Source organism: Xiphophorus maculatus, chromosome 12 (assembly GCF_002775205.1).
Source record: "Xiphophorus maculatus strain JP 163 A chromosome 12, X_maculatus-5.0-male, whole genome shotgun sequence".
Taxonomy (NCBI): domain Eukaryota; kingdom Metazoa; phylum Chordata; class Actinopteri; order Cyprinodontiformes; family Poeciliidae; genus Xiphophorus; species Xiphophorus maculatus.
Window position 1 is genome coordinate 8,357,881 of NC_036454.1, and position 6,289 is coordinate 8,364,169.

Genomic DNA, 6,289 nt, shown 5'->3' on the forward strand with positions numbered 1-6,289 from the left:
TGGTTCCTGAGAGCAAAGTGGCCTTTGTAAGTCTCAAAAATAAAAGGTTTGACATTAGCAGAGCTCTTCCAAGTTCTGGTCATCCTGCCACACAATTTGAGAGAAAAGGCCCATAAAGAGGGAGCTGACAAAGACCTGGAGCTTGGAGGTGGGACTGTTTCAGAAAAACTGCAGGCCTTCAAAGATCTGAGTTTTATACTCTAATCGCTCTGACTTCAGCTGGTGGCTTGATTTTATTTTTTTTGTTCCCCAGCAATTGGAAGTGCATTGGTCAACCAATTACTGCAGAGAAAAACAAACACCCGACATTTTAAACTAATAAAACTGAATCTATGATCAAATTTATAAGGCTGCTGGCTACGGTGCATCCTGAGACCCAAACTCCTCCTACAAGAAAAGCACCAGTAATTGATATTCACAATCACAATAGCAAGGTATAAATATTAAAGGTGACCTTTAATTGAGGAGGTTCGGATAGTGTACAGGTGATACCAAACGTGTTCATCCTACTGTGGATGGGTAATGGCGCAGTCCCTGTTGAATGTGACGTTACACTCAGCTCATTTTCCAAACACCAAAAGACAATAACTTATTGTCAAAAACAGCTGGGTGTTTTTTAAGGATTTTGAGGTTTTTAAAAGCAGTAGAGATACAAATGGAAGTAAAAAAAAATTTGCAAAATGTGAATTTTGCGCAATAAGTCCTCTGTAAACCGCTCTCCAAACCTTTTAACCCAACCTTGATTACACTGACTTTACATTACAACACCAACCAAGCAGCACAGTTTTTAAAGCTGCCCGAATGTAACAAAGTAAGCAAAGCATACAAGTTACTCATCTAACTGCATGCATCACTCCATGACAGTTTCTATTACTATATAAGCTTGTACAAAGTCATATACTGTAAGTATGCATTTAAATCAGTCATGTCCAAACTTTTTGCACCGTGGACCAAAATATGGGCCAAGATATCATTATTAGTTTATTCCTAGCAACATAAATGAGAAAGTCTTTGAAAAGCCTTCACTGGATTTGGCCCATTTTAATTACTGGTGTGACTAAGTTAAATGAAGTTCATGGGGACGGAGACTTTTTGTGTTTTTGTTTGTAGAGGTTTTCAATGACAAACTTTATTTCGTAAATAGAAAGTTTGAGGTACAACAGGTGCTTTTCTTTTACTAACCATGTTTTTCTGCTTTCATTTCAATATCATACTAAGTAGGGCCACTAATCACCAACAACCTTTTTACTCAAAAAAACACTTAGACCATTTCTAAACTGCATCCAGGGGCCACACAAAACTACTCCTAGGGCCGCAACTGGCCCCCAGGCCGCACATTGGAGACCTCTTATATAAATGTTTTGCTTTTATCATAAATTTATACATGTGTGTTACTAAAACCTGAAACATGCTAAACATCTGGCACCAAACAGCCTTGCCATGCTCATTTTACAGGCAGCTGCTTTGCTTCAAGCATTCCTGTATGTCTTTGTTGATACATGAAGCCATAGCCTCCGACAGTTTTGTGAACTTGGGCGTGGGCCGTAATATTTGTACAGTTGTGGACAAATGAATACACTGCAACATAATTTAATAGGAAGGACACGTCAGTACAAAAGGCTTGAATCAATGTTTGCCTTCCAGGCGCGTTATGTGATCTTCCCCCAGGTAAAAGATGCTTGTTCCTACAGAACTCAAAGTGAATCCGCCCATCAAATACCAAACAGGATTTTCTGCTGTTCTGCAGTTCTTCCTTTGCCACGTGAGAATGACCCGAGGTTTATGACGTGAACTTATTGTAATTACCCAGCGTGTGAGACTAGTGGCCTTAAATTCTTCGCGGATAAGGAATCTGAAGCCAGCCGACTCTGAGAAGTTGACTGGAGGATGTATGAACGATTCATTCATTTTGTGTCCCAAACCTCATGAATAGGGGTCTCTGTCCTGATAAATGTACTTGCTCTTGAGACACGTTTTTTTTTTTTTTTTTTTTTGCTCTGGAAACTGCAATACAAAAGCATTATTTTGCAGGGGAGGAGGCCGAGGAGAAGGAGCGGAGCCGGAACACAATGAATGATTTGTGGAGGCAAACAGCTTTAAGGGTTTTTCATTCCCAAATAAAAGCTTCATTTTGAGAAGCGTGTAAATACTTGTCTTAGTTGCACTATCAGATTGGTCCAGTACGTGTAGGTATTTTGCATAATCTGTTCTTGCAGGAGGATTTCAAACATTTTCTTCATCTGCAAAAAAAATAAAAGAAAGACATCAGTGTCGCTCTGCTGACCAAACATAAAAAGAGACGATTACAAAGGTTGAACTGTTTTACCCCTCTTCACCCTCCCAACTCCCTTCTTTTTTTTGGCAGGAACAATGTTGCTGCATTACTTGACTGTTATCCTTCCCCCCCAATGATTTTCTTTAGCATTTTTTACCCCTCTTGTTTGAACAGATGCCGCCCTCCTGCTACAGCCCCCATCCTCTGGGACCGCCATAAGGCCTAGCACAATGAGGTAACACTCAATTACATTGATAGTAAGAGTCCAGCCCAGTCACTTCCTTCCAGCAAGCAACATCAAATGATGTGATGTCTATCACTTCCTCAGGCAAACCTGTGGTCTTTTGTCCAACTTTATTTATGAATGGATTATGAAAGAGGAGCTGCATGACCGTGTTCACCTTTCAGTCCAAAGAGCTTTTTATAGCTGGACTCATTGACCAACAGTAGCTGGATTTAAATTACGAATGCACGCAAATCTTGTTTGATATTTTGCTAATGTTGAAAAAACATAATTTCGCAATTGCTGTGTTTCCGTTAAATAAGAAATTAATTCAGAATGACACGTGATAAGTCAATAAAAATCATAGCAGCAACGGATGTAAGCATCTACATCATGATTCATGGCGTCTTATTGACGGAGCGTCAAACCTCTTATACTTGGGATTGTTTCTTATAAACTGTAGTCGGTGATTTTCCAGAAGACCAATGGATTCAACACTTTGAAATGAAACAACTTTTGATGAATTGTGCAATGCTGTGAGCTGCACATTGTCTGTAAAAACTACTTTCCACTTCCTGTCATATTTTTTGTCGTTTCCACATCCGGTTGTTGATCACGTGACCTTGTATGATGTGAAAAAAGTGTTTCATTGCAGTTTTGCAAAATACATCTATTTTGATACAGCCAAAACCTCATCCTAGAGCAACAACGTTTAGCGAAAAGAGTGAGTTTTTTCTCTCTCTTTTAATTTGCGTGTTTTCATTAAGCAAATTTATTTACGATTTGGTTAATGGAAACACAGCTACTGAAGTACAGTAAATGAATGCTCAGCAGTGAGATAGGAGAGCTTTCACTAGGGGTATCATAGGGTGCATTCACGCCTGCTCTGTTTAGTCCATTTTAAACAAACTCCAGTTTGTTCGCCTAGAAAATCCGATTTGTTGTTTGCTCGGCTCGACCAAAAAGTCTAACTTTGCTCCGTCTAAAATCCTAGATCTAAGTTCTGTTGAAGTTAACTTTGATGCGGTTCAAATTCATAGTTGAACAACTAGATGACTAGGCCAAAAGCAGGAAGCCAACTATAGCTATGTATGGGTAAATACAACCAAAACAAATATGTGTCTAGCGCTAGTAGAAAAAATGGGTTGTAGTCTTTTGCCTAAGACAAAATTGAAATCCTGCAACTGCTAAAATCTGATGCTAGTCCATTTTTGTTTAGATTTCATGAAGAAAGAAGTTGTTCTGTGTCTTCATCAGAGGTTTTCATGTTGTGTTTTTCACTAGTCTTCAATGCAGCGCCACCACAGGTGAGGATGGGTGACAGGTTTTTCAATTAGCTTGGATCATTTGACAAAATGCAACGTCAAATCAAGCCGCACCAGATAAAAATATAACAATGTTGTAATTTTGGTTCCCAATTGAACCAAATCTTCCACACCGAGATGTGAAAACCGTCTTAGATTCGCTGCAGAAGGAAAAATCCAGCCAGAGTGGTGATTATGCGACTACTCACTGCGGGATGGGAGTCAGATTTACTCGGCCTTCTTGTCTTGTTTGGGATCTGCTGCGGGATCTTATCAGTTTGAATTCTGGATAGAAGTCTGCTCGTAAGATAAGCAGCTGGTGTTTGCCTGTAAACATTGACTGTGGTAGTTCCTGCAGCTTCCAGTGTCTTGTTTCAGCCATTTGCCAGCTAAATGCTTGGAGTGCCGCAGAATCCTAGAGCAAATTTCCCCTTTGACCTTTTCTGACTCTGAAACATTGATGCATTTCGGATGGGTTTTGCTGGAACAGCCGTGGGCTTGTCTTTGAAACAAAAACAAAAAAATAATCTGCAGCAGCTTAGAAGATTAAGACTTTTCAAAGAAGTTTTAGATTTTATTAGATTTTATGGATGTTTTGCATTCGTTATTGTAGATAACAAAACATCATACACTTGCATCTATAGTTCTCAATATATAATATGTTTCAGGCTAAAATCAATAGTCACTGAACCAGCAGGAAAATACTGCAAAGCACCATGTTTGCTGTGCAAACGATTTTTTTTAGTACAGCACAGAAACTGTGAGTTTCTGTCTTCGTGTCACATTGTTTTGATGATACATTTTGAAACAGGAAGTAGATTTGCTCTCAAGGGACGAACGTTGGCAAAGCAGAGTGAATCACCCATAGAAATATGCAGGAGTTGTTTTATTTATGCAAAACAAATGTGGTCACATTTTTGCATACGTCATATAACAAACAACCCTTAACATGTCTTTGTGGTAGTAAACTGAAACCTTCAGGTTTTGTTATTTATCAGCCAGGGTTTGGTCCATTTTGATTCAAGGGGACCTGGAAATAAAAAGAAAACATTTTTCAGTGAAAAACAAATCCCATCATCACCAAAATTATTATAATTTATTCTTTAAATAGTTAGTAAAATAAAAATACATTATTAAAAAATAAGATTTTTATTGAGCTCATTTGAGGTATTACATTGTAAAACTGGCTTCTCAGATGTTTAAGTTCCCACCTTTTCAAATTGTGGTCAAGGTAAAACTGAGTGAGACCAACAGCTTATCTCAAGGCTATGGTTTTAATGATTTGTTGTTGTCAATGTCTGAAGGCCTTACTCTTCTAATGAATATGCGGCTGTTTGACCTCCTGAGATGTAGTTTGATTTGCAATGACTTAGGCCTAAATTAGTTGCATCACAAATAATGCCCAAAGAAACTGTGAGTTTTGTTTTAAATCTACATTTTAAATTGATCCATATTGTTGTCTTATGCTCACTTTTTGCCTTGCCCCACAAATAGTTTGATAGGTTTTTATCTTTTTTTATACATATATACTTGCTGTAACTATAATTGCCCGTTAGGGACTTCAATAAATCTGAATCTGTTAATGATGCATTTGTGAGTGGGATTTAATTTTCATTATTTCATTAAATGTTTATTTCCACACCTTTAAAATCTCAAAACTAAACAAGTCTAGCTCCTTATCTCAAGGTTACAGTTGTGGATTTGTTATTTACTTTATCCGATGGCCTTGCGAGTATAATGTGCTTTGACGGGCCTTGTCAGATTAGCTGCACTTTGATTCACAATAGGGTTAAAATGTAGGTGTACGCACAAAACAGTAATTTTTTCTTAGATGAGAAAAACATTTTACTTCAAAATTTGATTTGTAACATCTCCAAATTTGATATTAATTAATCCAAAAGTCTTAGCGACTCAAAAGAAAATATTATGAGATATTTGTTGTAAAGTAACAGTGTTATCAGTACTCAAGTACTTAATGTCACACCTTTCAAATACCCGGTCAAGGTAAAGGATGAATTAATTGATGGCCTTATCTCAAGGTTTGTCATTATCTGATGGGCTTAGACTACTTATGAGTACAATGTAGGTCATAAATTGTCCACATTTTATTGTTCTCCTCTGAAGCACCATGTGTGGTTCCGTAAAGCCTCTAAACATCCGTATTTTTATTTTTTTTTCCCCCTCCGCTATGAGGGAGGAGAGCCTCTCGTGTTTTTGGTTCCCCCTTTATAGCAGCTCCGCCCTGAAATCAGTCGATTGCGTTTCACATCACTCTCACCACCGGCCGACCAATCAGAGCGCAGAGTGGGTGGTCCTCGAATGGTGGTCCGTGAGGGCGCCAGCCAATCAGAGGCCCGACACAGAGCTCGCCTGAACGACCGTTGGTTGTTTGAATCCAACATTATGTAGCACGCGGTGCCTATTTAAGGAGGCGACGTGATGAGGCGAGATAGCGGTTTCTGTATAAAAGCTAACGGACCGCGCTTC